A 25408-nucleotide genomic window follows, 5' to 3' on the forward strand; every position below is an offset into this window, starting at 1 on the left:
TGTCTGTGAAGCCTAAGGACACTGGTTGAAGTCTTGATTCCCCAGGACCCATATTAGCCAGATGCACAAGGGGGTGCACATGTCTGGAGTTCGGATCTCCATGTTTGTTATAGGTCTATTTAAGTGATTAATCTCATTTTCATTTAATTTAGGTAGGTCATATAGATCAAGGAAATCATCCATTTGTTTCAGATTTTCAAACTTTGTGGAGTATATGCTTTTATAGTATGTCCTTATGATTTTTTGAATTTCTCTGGAATCCGTTGTGATGTTACTTTGTTCATCCCTGATTTTATTAATTTGTGTCTCTTCTCTCTTTCTTTTGGTCAGATTTGCTAAGGGTTTATCAATCTTGTTTATCCTTACAAAGAACCAACTCTTTGTTTCATTAATTCTTTGGATTGTTCTTTTTGTATCTATTTCATTAATTTCTGCCCTAATCTTTATTATTTCTTCCCGTGTACTGATTTTTGGTTTGCCTTGTTCTTTTTTTTCCAAGGCTTTAAGGCGAAGCATTAGGTCATTTACTTGCAACCTTTCTAATTTCTTAATATAGGCACTTAAGGCTACAAATTTACCTCTTAGAACTGCCTTCATTGTGTCCCAGAGATTTTGGTATGTTGTGTTCTCATTATCATTTGACTCTATAAAGTTTTTGATTTCCTTTTTGATTTCTTCATTGACCCATTCATCATTTAGTAGTGTATTGTTTAGTTTCCATGATTTTGTGTATGCTCTATAGCCTTTGTTGCTACTGATTTGTAGTTTAATTCCATTGTGGTCAGATAGAATGCAAGGAATTATTTCAATTTTCCTCAATTTGTTAAGATTTGCTTTGTGTCCTAATATATGGTCTATTTTAGAGAATGTTCCATGTGCTGCTGAAAAGAATGTATATTCTGCAGCCTTTGGATGAAATGTCCTGTATATATTTGTTAAGTCCATTCCTTCTATGACCTCATTTAGTCCAGATGCCTCTTGGTTTATTTTTTCCTGGGATGACCTGTCAATTGATGAGAGTGGGGTGTTAAAGTTACCCACTACCACTGTGTTTGGTGTTATCTGTGACCTTAGTTCTAATAGTGTTTGTTTGACGAATTTGGGAGCCCCCATGTTAAGTTCATATATGTTTAGGATTGTAGTGTCCTCCTGTTGGAGTGTGCCCTTAATCAATATAAAGTGACCTTCCTTATCTTTCTTGACTAAAGTTGGACTAAAATCTACCATGTCCGATATTAGGATCGCAACTCCTGCTTGTTTTCTAGGCCCATTTGCTTGAAACACCGTCTTCCAGCCTTTCACCCTAAGGTAACGTCTATCCTTTGTAGAAAGATGAGTTTCTTGGAGACAAGAAATTGTATGATCCTGCTTTTTAACCCAGTCTGCAAATCTATGTCTTTTTGTTGGGGCATTGAGGCTGTTGATATTAAGAGATATTATTGAAAGGTGTGTATTTATGTTTGCCATTTTTTTTTTTTTTTGTGGTTCTGGTTCTACCTGGGCTCTCTTGTGTTAACTAGTATTTGAGTATTGCTTGTTTTTTCTAAGTTCCTTATATGAGTGGTTTTCCTTTTCTTCAGCATGGAGGATTCTATCAAGTATTTTCTGTAGAGCTGGTTTGGTCTTCAAATACTCCTTTAACCTGCTTTTGTCATGGAATATCCTTATTTCTCCGTCTATTTGAATGGATAACTTTGCAGGATAAAGTAACCTTGGTTGACAGTTGTTATCTTTCAGAACTTGGAATATATCACCCCAAGCACTTCTGGCTTTAAAAGTTTGTGTTGAATAATCTGCTGTAATCCTGATGGGCTTACTTTTGTACGTAACTTGATTTTTCTCTCTAACTGCTTTCAATATTTTTTGTTTGGAAGTTTGATTATAATATGGCGAGGAGAGGTTCTTTCCAGATTTTGTCTGGCTGGGGTTCTAAAGGCTTCCTGTATCTGTATTGGCACCTCTTTCCCAATTTGGGGGAAATTTTCTTCTATGATTTTGTTGAAGACACCTACTATGCCTTTTGAGTGAAATTCTTCTCCTTCTACTATGCCCTGAATTCTAATATTTGATCTTTTCATAGTGTCCTGAATATCTTGAAATTCCCACTCATACTTTTCTATAAGCTTGTCTTTCTCTTTGTTGGCCTGTATTAGATCTGCCACCTGGTCTTCTAGCTTAGATATTCTTTCCTCTCCTTCATCCATTCTACTGGTGAGATTTTCTACAGAGTTTTTTAGTTCATTAACTGTGTTCTTCATTGCTAGTAATTCTGACTGGTTTTTCTTTATTATTTCTATTTCCTCATTTATTTCTTGTATTGCCTTCTTTATTTCATGAAATTGGTGTCCTGCATCTTCTTGATTCCTTTGATTTCCTCATTAAGTTCCTCTTTGACTCCTTTGATTTTTTCTCTGACTTCTTTGAACATATTTACAATCATTCTTTTGAAATCTTTTTCAGGCATTTCCTCTAACTCATTCTCACTGGAGGTCATTTCTGAAGCATTAATATTTTTAGGTGGATTTATATCATCTTGCTTCTAAGTGTTTCCTTTGTTATAATGTATATATTTTTGCATCTTGGATTAAGTTAATGCTTGGATTTTCTAGCTAGCTGGGTATTCTTAGCTGTATCAATTGATTTGATGTTATATATGTTCAGGGTAGGAGCTTAAGGTGTTAGATGTGGCTCTTAAGACTCTGAGAGTATCTACAAAGGTGCTCCTAGGGGTTTAGTTTCCCTGCTATGGGAGTATTCAAATAGGCTGAGTGGAATAAAATACCTGTAGATTCTAAAAGTTAACTAAACACTGTACTCGTTCAGTCAAAAACAGCCCCAGGTATGTATGCCAGAGTAGTTATTATAATAACCAGATCCTCTATCAACACAGAGGTTAAGATTTCTGGTCTGTTGAGGCATCCAAGTCAGCTTGTGACCAAGTGAGACCCTTCCCTGGTGCAATCCCAGTTACCTTGGATGATTTGGTCTCAGTCAAGTTGCTGCCTGTGTCATCGGGCTGCTGTTCTGATTTCTGGAGCTGGGCACTGGCTTTTCCTGTGGGGCAAACCAAGCCTGGCAACTGTGGCCCTGCAGATCAGCACCCCCGCTGCTGGAACTGCTGCTGCTTCTGGGTCTGCTGTTGTTGCCGCTCCTGGGTCTGCTGCTGCTGATGCTCCTGTGTCTCCTGCTGCTGGGGCTGCTGGTACCAGTTCTGTACCTGCCGATGTTGCTGCCGAACTCTGCTCCTGCTTGGGTCCTGCTGTCGGCACAAGTTGGCATGGCCGGGTCTCGGGACACTGCTCTTTTCACTGGCGATGGGCTCAGGTGGTGGGGGAGGGGAGGGAGCCGCAGCTGCTCTGGTTCTCTCGCTGTTCCACGTGTTCTTCTACCTCTCGATCTGCTCCTCCGCTGCTCACTCCCACTCTCCCTTCACGTTTCCTGAGTTGTGGAGAGCGCGGTGTGAGGGGGAAATCCTGCACCTGGCTTTTCCTGCGGCCTGAGCCGAGTTTGGCTGCTTTCTGGTGTGCCCCGCCACCACGGCGGTTGGCGGAGCTGCTGGGGCCCCTTTTCCTGGGCTGTGCGGGCTCTTGATGCTCTGTATCTCTCCTACTTCTCCGCTGCCACTTCAGTTTCCTATACACCTCACCTTTTAGTAAAAGTGTGTATTTTGCTGAGTTTTTTTGGTCTTTTTTTCCCCCAGGCTGCTTTGGCGTGGTACCTACACCGCCATCTTAGCCAGAAGTCCGCCTCTGATATTTTTGATTAAAGCTCGTACTTAGTCTCCAGAAAGCACAACCCTTCTGGAGAAGATGTTTCACTGGAGTGGTTTTTGAGCCCATTCCCATGGTGAGTGTGTCATTTTGTGCTTGCTGGTTCTTTATTGACTCTCTGCTATGGATGTATGATGAAGCAAGCCTGAAGTAAACCCATTCCTCCAATAAGATGCTTATGGTCAGGTGTTTTCCCAAGCAATGAGGAGGTAACTACAAGAGGTGTAAAATATAAGCAGAAACTGAAAAACTTAAAAAAAATTGCAAAGAATTCTTTGAGGTACAAACCATAACAGGTAACAGCTATCAATGGATTCACTAGTATATTGCAAACAAAAGATAAAAGTGTATCAGAGTTTGAGGATAGTGATTTTTTAAATGGAAAAGCAAAGAATAACAACTAAAAAAAATTCTACTGGGAAAATAAAGGAACTGAATGTCAAAAATCTTTGGAACAATTATAAATGGTTTTATATGTGAACAATAGCAATATAAGAAAGAGAAAGAAGGAGAGAAAGGTAAAAAAATATTTGAAACAATAAATAAACTTGTATTACTTACAAACACTAAGCCATAATGTTAGAAGCTCAAAGAACAGTTAATATGATCAGTGTGAAAAGTCAAATCAAACCAAACCAAACAGTGACACTAAAAAGCAAAGGAAAGGAGGACATGGTGGTGCATGACTTTAATCCCAGCACTGAGGAGGCAGAGTAAAGAGGATCACTGTGAGTTTGAGGCAACCCTGAGATTACATAGTGAACTCCAGATCAGCCTGGGCTAGAGCAAGAATGCACATCAAAAAGAAAAAGAGAAAGTAAAGCAAAACAAAACTTCTCTGGTCAATCTGTAGAAAATAACGCATAAAGAAAAAATGCCTTCACAGGACATGGGCATGAAGAGCAGACAGAAAATTAGTGAGAACATAGTTTTCCTCAAGAACCACGCTTGTCTCCTTGATATATTAACAAGTCTTAACTGATTTTCTCAGAAGGAGAATTTTCATTCTTCTCAAGGTCATATAGAGCATTCACAAATATAGACCACATTCTGGAGCAAGAAATACACCGTAACGATATGAAATCTAATATACTCCATTCAGATAGGAAAAAGTATTACTGACTTAAAGGATATACAGAATATATAAGCTGTCTTTGGATAGTAGGGATTTAGGAAAGCTTGTCTGAAGCAATGTTCTATAATGATACTTGCATTGTTTAAGCTCTTTACAATTCAAACTTCCATGCCTCTTAGTAATTTTTATATTTTTATTTATTTATTAGAGCAAGAGGATGAATATGGACATGCCAAGGCCTTTTGCCACTGCAAAAAATTCCAAACACAGGTGCTATTTTGTGCACCCGGCTTTACATAGGTACTGGAGAGTTGAACTCTGGTTGGCAGGCTTTGTAACCCAGTGTCTTTCACACCTGAGCCTTCTCTCCACATGCAACTCAGTATTTTACTTTTAGAAACTTACATGTGGGCTAGAGAGATGTATTAGCCGATTGCTGTCCTTGTCTGCAAAGCCTAATGACCTGAGTTCAATTCTCCAGCACCCAGGTAATGCCAGATGCACAAAAGTGACAGGTTCGCCAGCAGTTTGTTCACAGTGGCTAGATGCCCTGGCATGATCATTCTTTCTCTCTCTCCTTGCAAGTAAATAAATATTTAATGTTTTTTTTCTTTAATAAGAAAGTTGTTCATAGCACTGTTATTTGAGTTTTCCTAAATTCCTTTAAATATGTTCACTTTATTTTCCTTTGCTGTTCTTTGCTATTAAGCATTGTTAAAGTTCTAGCAGTCACCCATTATTTAGTCTCACTTGAATAACTTCAAGTATAGCTAGAGAAACATCTTAGCATGTACAACTTTTCACTTCTTAAAGCTTAATCCCATCCTTTGAAACTCATAGGCTGACAGGTAAACATTCTATTGTTATATCAAATTAAGTACAAAAGATATTCTCAGAATGCCACAATTTTATGTTAAATTACTTTTGTCTAATTGCCTCTTATGTCCCTATTATGTCCCTGCTAGTCATAGAGCACCAATTCATTCTCTTATTCTAAGTAAAGCTATCAGATTTTTAAAAAAAAATTTCGTTAATTTTTATTTATTTACTTGAGAGTGACAGAGAGAGAAAGAGGCAGATAGAGAGAGAGTGAGAATGGGCACGCCAGGGCTTCCAGCCACTGCAAAGGAACTCAAGATGCATGCGCCCCCTTGTGCATCTGGCTAACGTGGGTCCTAGAGAATCAAGCCTCGAACTGGGGTCCTTAGACTTTACAGGCAAGCACTTAACCGCTAAGCCATCTCTCCAGCCCTCACTGTTTTTTTTTTTAACTCTACATTATCTCATTCCTTTCACATTTCCATAAAATCTATGTCCTTTACTAATATTCAGATTTCCTTTTGTATTATGAATCTGCTTGCATCTCATCTATGTGAGACTGAAGTTGATGAGAGGAAACAGGTTTGTTACAAAACAACCATGAAGAACACAGAAGAAACACTCTATTTAAGAAAAATCTCACACTTCCGGTTAAGATGGCAGCATATGTACTATGCCAAAGCAGCCAAGGGGGGAAAATGTCTAAAAAAAATAGTAGCAAAATACACACTTTTACTAAAAAGTGAGGTGTATAGGAAACTGAAACGGCAGGAGAGAAGGAGAGATCCAGAGCATCCAGATCCCAGACAGGCTGGCAGAAGCAACTCTGTCAGGTTTGCCAACCACAGTGGAGGCTGTGGAGTGCCAGAAAGCCACCAGGCTTGGCTTGAGCTGCAGGAAAAGTCAGGTGAGGGGAGCTTCCACTGACACCGGAGCTCTATGCAAACTCAAGAAACATGAAGGGAGAGTGGCAATGAACAAAAGAGGAGCAGATCACAAGTTAGAAGAACACGTGGAAGCGGGAGAGAACTACACCAGCATCAGCAGCCTCCCCTCCCCCACTGCATGTGGCCAGCTAAAGCAAACAGAGCAGCAGTCCAATGACTCCATTACGCCAACTTGAACAGACAGCATGACACAAACAGAAGCAGAGTTAACTAGGATGACACCAGGGAAAGGTCTCACCTGGTCACAAGCTGACTTGGAACGCTCAACAGATCAGAAATATTAACCTCCATGTTGTCAGGATTAAGGGTGTGGGTGGGGCACCACGCATCCTAAGGGACAGTTAGAGGATCTGGTTGTCATAATACCTACTCTTGGATAAATACTCAGCTGTTTTTACTTGAAAGTGTACATTGATAAGTTAAATTTTAGAATCTGCCTGTATTTTGTTCCACTCAGCCTACTTGAATACTCTCACAGCAGGGAAACTCAACACCTAGGGTCACTTTCGTAGATACTCTGAGAGTCTTGAGAGCCACACCTAATGCCTTAAGCTCCTACCCTGAAGTTATATAACATCAGATTTCCTGATACATCTAATAATACCCAGCTAAATAGAAAATCCAATCATTAAATAATCCAGAATGCAAAAATGTATACATTATAACACAAGAAACACCAAAAGTCAAGACAATATAAATCCACCAAAAAGTATTAATGCATCAGAAATGACTACCAGTGAGAATGAGTTAGAGGAAATGCCCGAGAAAGATTTCAAAACAATGATTATAAATATGTTCAAAGAACTCAAAGAGGAAATCAAAGGAATCAAAGAAAACATAGGACACGAATTTAATGAAATAAAGAGGTCAATACTAGACATAAATAGGGAAATAGAACTAATAAAGAAAAAACAGTCAGGATTACTAGCAATGAAGAACACAGTTAATGAAATAAAAAACTCTGTAGAAAAATCTCACCAGTAGAATGCATGAAGGAGAGGACAGAATATCTAAGCTAGAAGACCAGGTGGCAGACCTAACACAGTCCAACAAAGAGAAAGACAAACTAATAGAAAAGTATGAGTGGGTATTTCAAGATATTCGGGACACTATGAAAAGATCAAATATAAGAATTCAGGGCATAGTAGAAGGAGAAGAATTTCACTCCAAAAATATAGCAGGCGTATTAAACAAAATCATAGAAGAAAACTTCCCCCAAATTGGGAAAGAGGTGCCAATGCAGATACAGGAATCCTTTAGAACACCAGCCAGACAAAACCTGGAAAGAACCTCTCCTCGCCATATTATAATCAAATTACCAAACACAAAAACCAAAGAAAAAATATTGAAAGCAGTCACAGAGAAAAATCAAGTTACCAACAAAGGCAAGCCTATCAGGATTACAGCATATTATTCAACACAAACTTTAAAAGCCAGAAGGGCATGGAGTGATGTAATCCAACTCCTGAAAGATTACAACTGTCAACCAAGGCTCCTCTATCCTGCAAAACTATCCATTTAGATAGACGGGGAAATAAGGACATTCCACAACAAAAGCAAGCTAAAGGATTATTTGAAGACAAAACCAGCTCTACGGAAAATACTTGAAAGAATCCTCATACTGAAGAAAAAGAAAAGCACACATATAAGGAACCGGGTAAAAACAATCAATACTCAAATACTAGTTAACACAATAGAGCAAAAGTAAAACCAGATGAACTACAAAAAATGGCAAAAATGAATACCACCTTTCAATATTATCTCTTAATATCAATGGCTTCAATGCCCCAACCAAAAGGCATAGATTCACAGACTGGGTTAAAAAGCAGGATTCTTCAATTTGTTGCCTCTATGAAATCCACCTTTCTACAAAGGATGGACACTATCTTAGGATGAAAGGTTGGAAAACAGTGTTTCAAGCAAATGGACCTAGAAAACAAGCAGGAGTTGCGATCCTAATATCTGACAAGGTAGACTTCGGTACAACAGTAGTTAAGAAACATAAGGAAGTTCACTATATATTGATTAAAGGCAACCTCCAGCAGGAGGGCATTACAATTCTAAGCATGTATGCACCTAATATGGGGGCCCCCAAATTCATCAAACAAACTGTATTAGAACTAAGGTCACCGATAACACCAAACACAGTGGTAGTGGGTGACTTCAACACCACACTCTCATCAATTGGCAGGTCATCCTGGGAAAAAATAAACAGAGAGGCATCTGGAATAAATGAGGTCATAGAAGGAATGGACCTAACAGGACATTTCATCCAAATGCTGCAGAATATATATTCTTTTCAGCAGGACAAGGAACATTCTCTAAAATAGACCATATATTAGGACACAAAGCAAATCTTAACAAATACAGGAAAATTGAAATAATTCCTTGCATTCTATCTGACCACAATTGGATCAAAGTGCAAATCAATAGCAAGAAAGTCTATAGAGCATACACAAAATCATGGAAATTAAACAACACACTACTAAATGATGAATGTGCCCATGAAGAAATCAAGAAAGAAATCAAAAAATTTATACACTCAATCGATGATGAGATGACAACATACCAAAATCTCTGGGACACAATGAAGGCACTACTAAGAGGTAAATTTATAGCTTTAAGTGCCTATATTAAGAAATTAGAAAGGTCGCAAGTAAACGACCTAATGCTTCACCTTAAAGCCTTGGAAAAAGAACAAGGCAAACCAAAAATCAGTAAATGGGAAGAAATAAAGATTACAGCAGAAACTAATGAAATAGAAACAAAAAAAAAAAAAAAAATCCAAAGAATCAATGAAATAAAGAGTTGGTTCTTTGAAAGGATAAACAAGGTTGATAAAACTCTAGCAAGTCTTACCAAAAGAAGGAGAGAAGAGACACAAATTAATAAAATTAGAGATGAAAAATGGAAACATCACAACAGATGCCAGGGAAATTCAAAAAATCATAGGTACAAACTATAAAACCATATACTCCACAAAGTTTGAAAATCTGAAAGAAATGTATGATTTCTTTGATTTATATGACCTGCCTTAATTAAATCAAGATGAGATTAATCACTTAAATAGACCTATAACAAGCATGGAGATGTGAACAGTTATCAAAAATCTCCCAACTAAAAAAAGCCCAAGGTCAGATGGATTCACTGCTGTATTTTCCCAGACTTTCAGGGAAGAAATAACGTAAGTGTTTCTTAACCTTTTCCATAAAGTAGAGAAAGAAGGAATCCTACCAATTCCTTCTATGAAGCCAGCATCACCCTGATTCCAAAACCAGGCAAAGATAGAACAAAAAAAGAAAATTACAGACCAATCTCCCTCATGAGCACAGATGCAAAAATTCTCAACAAAATGTTGGCACACAGAATACAAGAATATATAAGGAAGATCATTCACCGTGATCAAGTAGGCTTTATCCCAGAGATGCAGGGATGGATCAACATACACAAATCGATAAATGTAAAACATATAAATGGACTGAAGGACAAAAATCACATGATCATCTCATTAGACACAGAGAAAGCATTTGGCAAAATCCAACAGCCCTTCATGATAAAAGTCCTACAGAGACTGGGAATAGAAGGAACATATCTCAATATAATAAAGGCTATTTATGACAAGCCTACCACCAACTTATTACTAAATGGGGAAAAACTGGAAGCTTTTCCACCAAAATCAGGAACAAGACAAGGGTGTCCAGTGTCCTGACATGTATTTAATATAGTACTGTTAGTCTTAGCCATAGCAATAAGGCAAGAGATGCACATAAAAGGAATACAAATTGGAAAGGAAGAAATCAAGTTATTATTATTTGCAGATGACATGATTCTATATATAAAGGACCCTAAAGACTGGCTGATAAACATCTATAGCCATGTAGCAGGATACAAAATAAATACACAGAAATCAGTAGCATTCCTATATGCTAACAAGAAACACACAGAGTATGAAATCAGAGAATCAATTGCAACAATTGCATCAAAAAAAATAAATAAATAAAGTACCTTGGAATAAATCTAACCAAGGAAGTAAGGGATCTCTACAATGAAAACTATAAAACACTCAGAAGTTGCAGAAGACACTAGGAAATAGAAAAGCATCCCTTGTTCCTGGATTGGAAGAATAAATATTGTGAAAATGGCAATCTTATCAAAAGCAATCTATACATTTAATGCAATCGCCATCCAAATTCCAAAGACATTCTTCACGGAAATAGAAAAACAATCCAAAAATTCATTGGAAATCAGAAAAAACCTCGAATATCTAAAATAATACTGATCAACAAAAATAAGGCTGGTAGTATCACCATACCTGATTTCAACATATACTACAGAGCCACAGCAAAAAACAAACAAACAAACAACAACAACAACAACAAAAAACCAGCATGGTACTGGCATAAAAGCAGAATGTAGATCAATGGAACAGAATAGAGGACCCATATATAAGACCAGGTAGCACAGCCACCTGATATTCGATAAAAATGACAAAAATACTCATTGGAGAAAAGACAGCCTCTTCAGTAAATGGTGCTGGGAAAACTGGATATGTATCTGTAGAAGGATGAAAATTGATTCTTCTCTCTCTCCATGCAGAGGAATGAAATCCAAATGGATTAAAGACCTTAACATCAGACCTGTAACTCTGAAATTGATAGAGGAAAAAGGAGGGGCAACCCTTCAACATATTGGTCTTGGCAAAGACTTTCTGAATATATCCCAATTGCTCAGGCAATAAAGTCACAGATTAACCACTGGGACCTCATGAAACTAAAAAGATTTTGTACTGCAAAGGACACTGTGAATAAAGCAAAGAGGCATCCTACAGAATGGGGGAAAAAAAAATTTTGCTAGCTATATATCTGATAGAGAGTTAATATTTAGGATATACAAAAAACTCAAAAAGTTAAATAATAAGAAATCAAACAAGCCAATTAAAAAATGGGCTATGGAGCTAAAGAGTTCTCAATAGAAGAAATCTGGATGTCAAAGAAGCATCTAAAATTGTTCTACGTCCCTAGTCATCAGGGAAATGCACATTAAAACTACATTGAGATTCCATGTTACACCTGTCAGATTGGGTACCATCATGAAAACAAATGATCATAAATTCTGGTGGGGATGTAGAAAAAGTGGAACCCTTCTACACTGTTGGTTGGAATGCAATATGGTCCAGCCATTGTGGAAATCAGTGTGGAGGTTCCTAAGACAGCTAAAATTGATGTACCATATGACCCAGCTATAGCATGCCTAGGTATATATGCTAAGGATTTATCCCATTTCTTTAGAAGTACTTGCTCAACTATGTTTATTGCCAATTAATTCATAATAGCTGGGAAATGGAACCAGCCTAGATTTCCCTCAACTGATGAGTGGATAATGAAGATGTGGCACATTTATACAATGGTGTTCTATCAGCAGTAAAGAAAAATGAAGTTATGAAATTTGCAGGAAAATGGATGGATCTGGAAAGGATTATACTAAGTGAGGTAACCCAGGCCCAGAAAGCCAAGCGCTGCATGTTCACCTTCGTATGTGGATCCTAGCTACAGATGATTGGGCTTCTGTGTGAGAAAGAAAAAACTCAGTAGCAGAGACCAGTAAGTTAAAAGGCGATATAAAGGAATGAGGAAGGAAGGGAGAAGGGCACTTAAGAGGTTGGTATTGTATATATTTAAGTAGAAGAATAGATTAATGGGGGTGAAAAGGCCCAAAGTGAGGTCAGGGGAAGAGATTGAGTAAAGGAAAGATGGAGGGAGGGCTAATCCAAATCTAAGAGGATGCAAATAAATCATATGGAATCCTACAATTTCAAGCAATGGGACACTCAGGAGCCATAGATTGTTGTTAGAATATTTTCAGTGCCAGGGATGTGATACCTCCAGTGAGTTGTTGGCCAGGGAAGTCCCTGATGCTCCCAAAACATTATAGACCATTGCTGAGGTCCTTGGTTTCCCACCAGGAATTGATGGTAAGACCCTATTGCTGAAGACTCCACATACTTGGGCTGCATGGCCACTGAAAAATCCTGCTGGAACTGAGCTGATAAACTCCTCCATGTAGACTAGCTGAAAGAAAGCTGGAAGAAGCCATTCTACATGTAGTTCAATGGGAGAAAGAGGTGCCACCACCAGTGAAGATACTCAACAGTGGACACTGCAGCCAGGCCAAATGAGCCAACAGGTGCAATATTGGCATGTCTGTCATGGTGGAAACCAGGTGTCCTCCAATTGGACTGGAGTCCCGCTCCATGGGAGGGAATACATCCCTGATACTGAAAACTTAAAACAGGGCTAGTCATGAGCCTTAGGGATGTAGCATCTTCTGATGTCGGGATAAGTGTATATACTATGCTTATCAAACTGCCCAGTAAGCACTTCTCTTAATATTTATACCCTTATATTAATGCTACTCTCACATTGGGTAGAGAATCTTCTCTTTTCCAATGGTAGTGACCTTGGGATGACTCAGAAGGTATCATAGTGCTGGAAAGAAATGACTGGAGTACTGAGTAACATCTCGATCACACCTTCCAAGGCTCAGGGTCTAATGTGGAAGAGGTGGTGGAAAGTATATAAGAGCCAAAGGAAGGGTAGGACTCCTTACAACATACCCCTCCAGACACATATCCATGACCTCACCATGCCTGACACTACCTACACAAGACCATCATCAGAGGAGGAAAAGATCATGACATCAAAATAAAAGAGAGACTGATTGAGATGGGGAGGGGATATGATGGAGAATGGAATTTCAAAGGGGAAAATGGGGGGGGGGGCAGGAGGGTATTACCATGGGATATTTCCTATAATCATGGAAAATGTTAATAAAAATTCAGAAAAAGTATTAAAAAAAGAAGTATCTTAGGGGAGTTCAGGGAGGAAAGAGCTTTTATGGGACCAAAAGAGACTATAGAGATAAGTGGCAGGAAGTACATAATTGTGAATGGGTGACTTCTTCATGGACAGGTATGTCTTCCTTTTGCTGGTAGGAATCTTACAATGCACATTGCTCTCCTGAAACTTCTTAACAAAAACTATAGGGAGAGATTCTCTTCAGCAATAAATAGTAAGGATTGGCTGAAGGCAAAGAAGGGGAGGGATCAAGGTATTGTTTTAAATAAACCTGCTATCCTTGGGTCTATGAGTAAGATTGCTACTATTGTAACAGGGATTCCTTTCCAACTGAAAAAAAAAAAAAAGAAAAAGAAATCGTACCTATAACTTGTACTTTTTTTTTTTAAAGATTTTTTTTTATTTATTTATTTGAGAGTGACAGAGAGAGAAAGAGGCAGGTAGAGAGTAAGAGAGAGAATGGGTGTTCCAGGGCTTCCAGCCACTGCAAACGAACTCCAGACGCGTGCTGTGCATCTGGCTAACGTGGGACCTGGGGAACCGAGCCTCGAACCTGGGTCCTTAGGCTTCACAGGCAAGTGCTTAACCGCTATGCCATCTCTCCAGCCCTAACTTGTACTTTTAATTTATTTTTCTTTTTAAGTCCCTGCTCCACATCATGATTAAACTAGAAACTCCTAAAATCTAGTATTAGTGAATATGTAGAAACAGAAATACAAATAATATTTATCATATTCATATTAACACTTGACCCATTTGATTTTAAAATTCCCTGATGAGGTTGAATGGAAGGGAAGCAGCCATAATAAAATAAAGCTAGGTCATTATCTATGAGAAAAATTTACTAGCCATTGGAACTCATTCTATTATGTAACTAAGGTAAACGAATCTACTAGCAAAATACAGCATCAGATAGCTTTACTGTCTATTAAGAATACAAGAAGCTAATATTTCTGAAACTGAGTTCCTAGTACATCATGTCCAACTTGATGGATGCCATATATACTATAAAACACTATAAAAAAAAAAAAACAAGCAACATAACCAGACTCAGATGTGGCATGGGTTCTGGTATCATCATGCTGGTTGTGTGAAATAAAATGCACATATTAAGAGAGATTATATTAAAATTTGATAACATGAAGGAACTTCCAGACCTGAAGGATCCTTAGAAGATACCACAAATTAAGAACCCTACAGCAGAATAGAAGTAAATATGAGTTTTGATGAGTTTATCAGGTGACTGGATGTGTGTGAAATTTTATCCATAGAAATTACTCAAGTTGAGATACCTAAAGAAAGAAAGACTGAAAAAATAAAGAGATTGTGCAAAAATATAGAATACTTTGCAAAGATAAACATTTCATAATGGGACTGGAGGGATGGCTTAGCAGTTAAAGGGCTTGCCTAAAAAGCCTAAGGACCCAGGTTCAATTCCCCAGTATCCACATAAACCTGATGCACAAAGTGGGACATGCATCTGGAGTTTATTTGCAATGGCTAAAGATCCTGAAACACCCATTCTCTCTCTCTCTCCCTCTCTCTCATTCTTTCTCTCTGCCTTTATCTGTCTCTCTCCCAAATAAATGAGCAAATAAATAATTTTAAGTGTACAATGGAAATAGCAAAGTAAAAGAAAGAAAGGAATATAAGGAAAAAATATAATGAATATTTGAGAATTTGCAAAATTAATAACAACACCAAATCATAAATCTGGATGCATAAATAACAAATAGAGTCTATACTGGGCACAGTTTTATATATATTTATGTAGCACTTCCAAAAGAACTAAATGAACTTCCAATCATTATGGATTACCAGGTTAACAGATTTTTTAATACATAAACAGAAAATGTACTTTAAAAACTCGATATCAACCCTCAAGAGATCAAAACTGCTACTTCCTTTATACCATTCACAAAATAAATTTAAAGTGAGTTAAAAACTCAAATGGAAGACTTGAAATTGTAAGTTCCTTAAAGAAAATTTATGTAAGAGTTGTTGGCATAGTTTTTGTTAATAATTTCCTGAATATAATACCAAAAAGACAGGAAACCAAATTAGAAATAGACAAGTGGGAGAACATAAAACTAAAAAGCATATACACTAGAAAAAGAAGTCACAAATGAAGTGAATATAAAACCTTCATAATAGAAAATACTTGAATACTACATATCTAAATCATAAGAAACTTATAGGACTCTATGAGGAAAAAAAATCAAATCATTAAATAGCTCAGTTTAAAATGGGCAAAGAAGGTGAACAGTCTTATTACCAAAGAACACATTCAAATGAATATATGACCACTAAGCCAGCTCTACAGAAAATACTTGAAGGATCCTTCACACTGAAGAGAAAGAAAAGCACACACATGAGAAAACAGGGAAAAATAAAATATATTCAAATAATAGTTAATGCAAGATAGTAAAGGAAAAACAGGAAGCACTACAGAACAAAAATAATGGCAAGAATAAATTCACACTTTTAAATAATAACTTAATATCAATGGCCTCAATGCCCCAATTAAAAGACACAAGCTTGCAGAATGGATTAAAAGGCAACATCCTTCTATTTGCTGCCTCTTAGAAACTTACCACTTCATAAAAGACAGACAGGATCTTAGGGTGAAAGGATATAAGATGGTATTTCAAGCAAATGGGCCTAGGAAACAAGCACTTGTTGCTATCCTAATCCCTGACAAGGCAGACTTCAATCCAAAATTAGTGAGGGAAGACAAAATATGTCACTTTATATTGGTTAAAGGAACAATTCAACAGGAAGATAACAACCGGGGGCTCCCAATTTCATCAAACAAACACTATTAGACTTGATATCACAGATAACACCAAACACAATTGTAGTGGGTGAATTCAATACCAAACTTTCATCACTTGACAAGTCATCCCAGTAAATAAATAAATAAATAAATAAATAAATAAATAAATAAATAAATAAATAAATAAATAAAATAGACACCTATGGATTAAATGATGCCATAGGACAGATATCTATAGAACATTCCATCCAAATACTGCAGAATACACATTCTTTTCAGCAGCACATGGAACATTCCCTAAAATAGATCATATGTTGGTACACAAAGCAAATCTTAACATATACAGGAAAATTTGAAAATTGAAATAGCTCTTTGTACTTTGATCACAATTGGATTAAACTACAAGTCAACAACAAGAAAAACTATAGAGCATACACAAAGTCATGGAAACTAAGCAGTACACTGCAAAAATGATGAATGAGTCATTTAAGAAACCAAGAGGGAAATCAAAAAATTCATAGAATTAAATGTTAATGAGAACACAACATACCCAAACCTATGGGACACAATGACAGCAATCCTAAGAGGAAAATTTATAGCTTTAAGTGCCTATAGTAAGAAATTAGAAAGGCTTCAAGTAAAAAACTTAATGCTTCCCTTTAGGGCTTTGGAAGAAGAATAAGGCAAACCAAAAATCAGCAGGTGGGATAAATAATAAAGATTACATCAGAAATTAATGAATTAGAAATAAAAATAAAAACAATCCAAAGAATCAATGAAACAAAGAGTTGGTTCATTGAAAGGATAAACAAGATTGATAAACCCTTAGCAAATCTGATCAAGAGAAAGAGAAAAATTAATAAAATTAGAGATAAACAAGGTACCATTACAACAGAAAATTTAGAAAATCACAAGGACATACTTTAAGAATATATACTCCACTCAGTTTCAAAATGTAAAATAAATGGATTGTTTCATAGATTTGTATGACCTACCAAAATTAAATCCAGATAAGACAAACCATTTAAACAAACCTATAAAAAGCATGGAGATCAAAACAGTTATTAATTAAAAAAAAAAACAAAACACTTCCAACTAAACAAAGTTCAGACCCTGATGGAAACACTGGTCAATTTTACCAGACTATCACAGAAGGACTAACACCAATGCTTCTTGAACTTTTCCACAAAACAGAAAATGAAGGAATACTACGAAACTCCTTTTATGAAGCCAGCATTACTCTGATACACAAACCAGATAATGAAAGAACAACAACAAAGAGAAAGAAAGAAAGAAAGAAAGAAAGAAAGAAAGAAAGAAAGAAAGAAAGAAAGAAAGAAAGAAAGAAAGAAAGAAAGGAAGAAAGATTACAGACCAATTTCCATCAGGAATATAGATGCAAAGATTCTCAACAAAATACTGGCAAACAGAATACAAGAATATATCAAAAATATATCAAAAAGATTAGTCACCCTGACCAAGTAGGTTTTATCCCAGTGAAGCAGGAATGCTTCAACATATGCAAATCAATGAATGTAATCAACAAACCTATACCCAATAGAATACTAAAAGGGAAAAAACTTTAAGATTTTCCACTAAAAATAGAAATAAGAAAAGGGTGTCCAGTGTCCCAACTTTTGTTTAATATAGAACTGGAAGTCTTAGCTATAGCAATAGGACCAGAGACATAACATAAAAAGGATACAAATTGGAAAAGAAGAGATTAAGTCATCATTATTTGCAGATGACATGATTCTATAAAAAAAGGACCTTAAAAACTCTGCCAGCAAACATTTAGAGCTGATAAACACTTTTAGCAATGTAGCAGGATACAATATTTAACAAACAAATATCAGTAGCCTTCCTATATACTAACAAAAAACATGCTGAGGGTGAAATCATAGAAACACTCCCATTCACAATTGCCTCTACAAAAGTACCTTGGAATAAACCTGCCCAAGAAAGTGAAGGATCTCTATAATGAAAACTTTAAAACACTGAAGACAGACATTGCAGAAGACACTAGGAAAGGGGAAAAAAATCCCATATTCTTGGATTGGAAGAATCAATATTATGAAAATGTCAATCTTACCAAAAGCAATCTACAAATTTAATGCAATCCTCATTAAAATTCTAATGGCATGCTTCACATAAGTGGAAAAAAAATCCTAAAATTCATTTGGAAACAAACAAACAAACAAAACTTGAATAGCAAAAACAAATTTGAACAACAGAAATAAGGCTGATGGTATGACCTTATTTTAAGCTATATTACAGAGCCATAGTAACAAAGCAGAATGGTACTGGCAAAAAAAAAAAAAAAAAAAAGACATGCAGATCACTGAAACAGAATAGAGGACCTGGATGCAAATCCAGGCATCTACAGCCATCTAATATTTTGACAAAAATGCCAAAAATTTTATTGTAGAAAAGACAGCCCCTCCAACAAATGGTGCTGGGGAAACTTGTTATCTATATGCAGAAGTATGAAAATAAGAACAAAGAACAATTGGATCAAAGACCGTATTATCAGACCTAGTACTCTGAAACTGCTAGTGGAAAAAGTAGGGAAACACTTCAATATGTTGGTGTAGGCAATATCTTTCTGAATATAACCCCAGTTGCTCAGGAAATAAAACCACCAATCAACCACTGGGACCTCATAGAATTAAAAAGCACTTGTACAGCAAAGGACACTATAAATAGAGTGAAAAGGCAACCCAAAGAAAGGAAGAAAATCTCTACCAGCTACACAACTGACAGAGGATTAATATCCAGGATATGTAAAGAACTCAAAAAACTAAAAAATAAGGAATAATAAATATAAATAAATAAAATAATAAATGGGTGATGGAAATAAATAGAGAGATCTTTGTTCTGCGTCCTTGGCCATCTGGGAAATGCAACTTAAAACTACTTTGAGATTCCATTTCACTCCTGTCAGAATGACTATCATGAAGAAAGCAAATGACAAGAAATTCTGATGAGAATACAGAAAAAGAGGAACCTTTCTATACTGTTGGTGGGAATGTAAACTGGTATAGCCATTGTGGAAATCAGTGTGGATAAAAATATATTTACCATATGACCCATCTATACCACTCCTTGATATCTATCTTAAGAACATTTCTCACTACCTTAGAGATGCTTGCTCCTCCATGTTTATTTTCATTCTATTCACAGTAGCTAGGAAATGGAACCAGCCTCGATGTCCCTCAGCTAATGACTGGATAATGAAGATGTGGTACATTTACACAATGGAGTTCTGTTCAGTGATAAAGAAAAAGGCAATTATGAAAATTTCAGGGAAATCATGAATCTGGAAAGGATTATACTAAGTTAGGTAACCAAGGCCCAGAAAGCCAAATGTCGCATGTTCTCTCCTATGTGGGTCCTAGCTACAATTGTTTAGACCTATACATGAGATGGTTGGGGTCAATATCAGTAGCAGAGTCCAGTAACCTACAAAGTGTCTATGAGGGAGGGGGGAGATGGGAGCCCTTAAGGAGATGGCATTGTATATATGTAAGTAGAATAGATTATTGTGGGTGAAGAGATCTAGGTAAATCAGGAGAAGAGATTGAGTAAAGGAAGAATTTTTAATCAAAATTTAAGTGGGGAAGGAGAGGGAATTATCATGGATTATTGTCTTTAATTATGGAAGTTATCAATTAAAAGTTTTTTAAAAAGAATGGTATTGATTTTTTTTTTCCTTGATGTAGGGTCTTGCTAGGCTGACCTAGAATTCACTAGTTGTTTCTGGCTGGCCTCAAACTTATAGCAATCCTTCTACCTCTGCCTTCCAAATGCTAGGGTTGAATTCATGCACCACCATGTCCAGCAATAATATTGATTTTATGGGAAACTGATGGATGAGTTCTTGAAAAATTAAAAATGGAACTACCCCATTATGTAGTAATTCTACTTCTGGATATATTTTTAAATAATTGAAATTAAGATATCAAAGACATATCTGTATTCACATGTGCACTGTAACATTATTCACAATATTAAAGAGATTGAATGGGGCTGAAAAGGCCTAGGTGAGGTCAGGGGAAGAGATTGAGTAAAGGAGAGGTGGAGGAAGAGCTAATCAAAATCTAAGAGGATATAAATAAGTCATATGGAAACCTAGTTTTTTAGACAATGGAACACATAGGAGCCATAGATTGTTACTAGAAAATATTCAATGCCAGGGATGGGATACCTTTCAGTGAGTTGTTGGCCAGGGAGATCCCTGATGCCCCCAAAACATTTCAGGTCATTGCCAAGGCCCTTGGTTTCCCACCAGGAATAAATGGTAAGAACCTATTGCTGAAGACTCCATATACTTGGGCTGCAAGATCACTGAGATATCCTGCTGGAGCTGAGCTCCATGTAGACCAGCTGACAGAAAGCTGGAAAAAGCCATGCTGCATGCACTTAATGGGAGAGAGAGAATTCACCATTGTAGACACTCAACAGCACGACTTATAGTTGGCCAGCCAGGCCAAATGAGCTGCAATAGTGGCACATTTGTTATGGGTGAAATGAACCATCCTCTAATTTGATTGGAATCCCGCTCCATGGGAGTGAATAAATCCCTGATACTGAAACACTACAAAAGGGGTAGTCATGAGCCCTAGGGTTGTAACATCTGCTGCTGTCTGTCTAAATTTATATACTATGCTCACCCAACTGCCCAGTAAGCACTTCTCTTAATGTTCATACCTATATATTAATGCTTCTCTCACTTTTGGTTAGAGAACCTTCTCTTTTCATATGGCAGTGACTTTGGGTTTACTCAGAAGGCACCATGGTGCTGAACAGTGACAGAGGAGTGCTCAGCACTGAAATATCTCTATCATACCTTCCAAGGCTCAGGGTCCATTGAAGAAGAGGAGGCAGAAAGAATGTAAGAGCCAAAGGAAAGGTAGGGCTCCTTACAACGTGCTCCTCCAGGCAGAAATGGCCTGGATACCCATGACCTCACAGTGCCTGACAGTACATACACAAGACCATCATAATAGCAGGAAAAGATGATGACATCAAAGTAAAAGAGATCACACCTTCCAAGGCTCAGGGTCTAATGCAGAAGAGATGGCGGAAAGAATGTAAGAGCCAAAGGAAGGGTAAGACTCCTTACAACGTGCTCCCTCCAGACCTAAAATGGCCTGGATATCCAGGACCTCATAGTGCCTGACACTGCCTACACAAGACCATCCTAAGAGGAGCAAAGGATCATGACATCAAAATAAAAGAGAGACTGATTGAGATAGGGAGGGGATATGATGGAAAATGGAATTTCAAAGATGAAAGTGGGTATTACCATGGGTTATTTTATTTATTTATTTATTTATTTATTTATTTATTCATTAATTTATTTATTTGAGAGCGACAGACACAGAGAGAAAGACAGATAGAGGGAGAGAGAGAGAATGGGCGCGCTAGGGCTTCCAGCCACTGCAAACGAACTCCAGACTCGTGCTCCCACTTGTGCATCTGGCTAACGTGGGACCTGGGGAACTGAGCCTTGAACCGGGGTCCTTAGGCTTCACAGGCAATCGCTTAACTGCTAAGCCATCTTTCCAGCCCACATGGGTTATTTTTTATAATCATGGAAAATGTTTAAAAAATTGAGAAAAAAATTAATAAAAGAAAAGAAAAAAAATGAGAGACTGATTGAGGAGAGAAAGGGGATATGATGGAGTGTAGAGTTTCAAAGGGGAAAGTGGAGGTAGGGAGGGAATTAACATGGGATATTTTTACAAAAGTTGTCAATAAAAGAAGAAAGAAAACAAATGAGGGCTGGAGAGATTGCTCACCAATCTGCAAAACCTATGACCAGAGTTCAACTCCCCAATACTCATGTAAAGGCAGATGTACAAAGGGGTGCATGCATCTGGAGTTTGTTTGCAGTGGCTAGAGGCCCTGGTATGCCCATTCTCTCTATCTATGTCTTTCCTCTCTTTATGTCTCTGCTTGCAAATAAATAAATAAATAAATTTTTAAAATCTATGTTGCAAAATACAATATTTTTCAGCCTTAATAAATAAGGAAATCTTGCCACATAGTACAAAATGGACAACCCTGCAGGAATCATACTAAGTTACATAAGGCAGACACAGGAAGAAAAATAGACTGCAGTGTAACTTATATGGGGAAATTAACAAAGGAAAATAGAGAAATGAGTAGGTTAATAGTAGTTTGGAATTGTGGGAAGGAAATGCATAATTGTACAATGGTTATAACCTTAACAATGCAATATGAATAAGTGTTTTGGATCTTCTGTACAGCAAAGTGCCTCTAGTTAATATTGTATTATATAATTAAAATTGTTTGTGGACGATTTCAGAAGTACCACAAAGCAAGCAATCAAATAAAATTGTACATAGACATAAATAAGCCTTTGGGTGTAATGGATAATGTTTACCACCTAAATTTAATAAAATTATCAGGGCTTTATACATACATACTGTGTGTGTATATATATATATATATATATATATATATTAGATTGATATATATATAAATCAACATTATTGTACACATTAAGTATGTATATATTTATTTTGTTTAAATAATATTGTTTAAAAAAATAAAAGGAAATTTCTATTGCTATACATAAATATTAAAATTTTAAAAACCTAGAAATATGAATTCAAAAGCCAGTATTTGGCCTCCATATGTCCAGAAAGTTGCCAATTTTCATATGAATGGGAAAAACACTAATTTTTCTATAATAATAATATGTTGTGAGAAAAGTTTGCCTGTAAGCGTAGCAGCACTGGTTATATTTTTCCTTAGGATAAATTCCTAGAAGTGGGATAATTTCACTAATGAGTTTAAGTATGCAATTTCCATTTAAAAACAATCAACAAATTGTAAAAGGAAGTATACACAATATCAGTGACATGATAACTTTGTTTTACAGTTATGCTGTATTTTCTTCTTATCTGAGTTTGAGGTTCTTGATGAGGAAATTTAAAAAGTAAAATTACTAATGTAGTTCACAATACTCCATTTGTGACCTGTGACCTAGATCTGTTTGTTTGTTTGTTTGTTTTCGAGGTAGTGACTTACTGTAGCCTAAGCTGACCTGGAATTCCCTATGGAGTCTCAGGGCGGCCTCAAACTCATACCATCCCCCTATCTCTGTCTCCCAAGTGCTGGAACTAAAGGCATGTGCACCATGCCCCCACTAGATCTTTTCTCTCTTTTTTTTTTTTTAATACTCCTTATTTTTAATTATCAGAGAAAGGGGGAGAGAGAGAGAGAGACAGAGAGAACTGGCACACCAGGGCCTCCAGCCACTGCAAACGAACTCCAGATGCATGTGCCACCTTGTGCATCTGGCTTACATGGATTCTGGGAAGTCAAACCTAGGTCAGTAGGCCTCACAGGCAAGCACCTTAACTGCTAAGCCATCTATGTAGCTTTAGTAACTACTGTTATGTTACCTGTCTTGGAGAGATATGAGCAAACATCTTTTCACCCCAGGTAGGGCATTAACTAAGGACCAAAAATATTCTAACCAAATATGACTTAGAGAATTTATTATGGTTGCTAAACAGTACTATGTGTTAGAGGAGCATGGGTGAATCAAAAAAGTCGGTGACAAATCACAAAAATCTACATCTCTGGAGCTCCCTGCCTAATATGCAGGCTAAGTTGGTTGGAGAGTCTCCTTGCACCAGCATTGTTACTGTTTGCATAACACTAGGTAAGGGCCTTGTGACTTTTGTAAGATTTTTTGTTGTTTTTATCTTTCATAGGGTCTCACTCCAGCCCAGTCTGGCCTGGAATTCACTATGTCATCTCAGCGTGGCCTCGAACTCATAGCGATCCTCCTATGTCTGCCTCCCAAGTGCTGGGATTAAAGGAGTGAGCTTCCATGCCTGGCTTGAATTTTGTAAGTTTCATTTTTTCAGTTTTGTTTACTTCCTGAGGAGGAGTATATATGGATGTCTGATTATTTTCCTTCTTCTGTGCCTAAATATTGGACCAAAATGTCATAGGAAATATCATTTGTTCTTAGGAGTTTGAACCATTATGAATCTCCCTTTACCAAAAATAAAAAAAGAAAAAAGAAAAGAAAGAAAAGAAAAGAAAAAAGGAAGAAGTTTCCTTTCAGCACCAACTGATATTAACAGTAGCAGTATCCCATGTGTGTAAGCACAAATATTTAGAAGACAACTTCACAGGTACAACACGTCTATTATACAAAACAATAGTAGTGGCCTTCTCACTGGGTCGATGACCTCCTAGCCATAGTCTTGTACCACATATGAGCTCCTTCCTCTAGAGTAGGACCTAAATCCAATTGTAGAATAGTTGGTTGTGCCCATTACAGCCATGCCACTGGTGAGTGGGAAACCTTTTATGTTGGTACAGAAGCACACAGTGACAGACTTTACATGAATTCAGTGAGAATCCTCCAGGGTACTAGAGGGCAGATGGCCTATATTTTAATAAGGATATCTGCGTTTTGGTTCCTGGGAGGACTTAATGGACTTTATAGCTGTTGCAAACTATCAGGGCCTCTGATTCCTGTTAAACTCTATTAAATATTTCTTCCACATCCATTTTTCTCAGAATGGCTGACCTGTCACCTGCCAGTTCTCCTTTCCCTAGTGAGCTATCTATAAAATCAGGTCTTTAGTACCACTAAATTTTTGTACAGACTGGCACAAGCCAAGTCTCATGAGTTACTACTATTCATACTACTCTATTTCTGCCCACTGGCAACTTGTTCTTTCTCCTCTTTGTAGCCATGTGATTTCTGAGCTCGTTTGCACTGCTGCAGCCACCATTCCTGACTGGTGCCCTTACCGGTGCCCTCAGGACTGTGGACTTTGTGAATCATTTCTATCTTTTCTAACTCCATGATGGTTTCTATAATTTCATCATCACCCCCAGACAGTCTATACTGTTTGATTTTCATGTAGACACGTGAGTGCCTTTAGAGTTCACATACTTAAGTGAGACCCTAGCCTGAGTATACCCACTCATGGAATCTTCTCAGGCAGTGCAGAAGTTTATACAGTATAAGCCTGTGTGGATATCTGTCCAACTCTAGGACATGCTTGGTCTTATTTTTACCTGCACAGTTCAATACTTCCACAGCTGATTACTTTAGAGCTTGATATGAATTAAAGTTCATTTGTCTCAAATATCCACTAATACCC

General features: G+C 37.1%; 1 pseudogene; it reads right to left on the reverse strand.

Annotated features, from left to right (window-relative positions):
* LOC101611259 overlaps window positions 1–25164 on the reverse strand; it is a 65988-nt pseudogene extending 40824 nt beyond the window's left edge.
* Between the last annotated feature and the right edge of the window lie 244 nt (window positions 25165–25408).

This window comes from Jaculus jaculus, chromosome X, assembly GCF_020740685.1.
Source record: "Jaculus jaculus isolate mJacJac1 chromosome X, mJacJac1.mat.Y.cur, whole genome shotgun sequence".
Classification (NCBI taxonomy): domain Eukaryota; kingdom Metazoa; phylum Chordata; class Mammalia; order Rodentia; family Dipodidae; genus Jaculus; species Jaculus jaculus.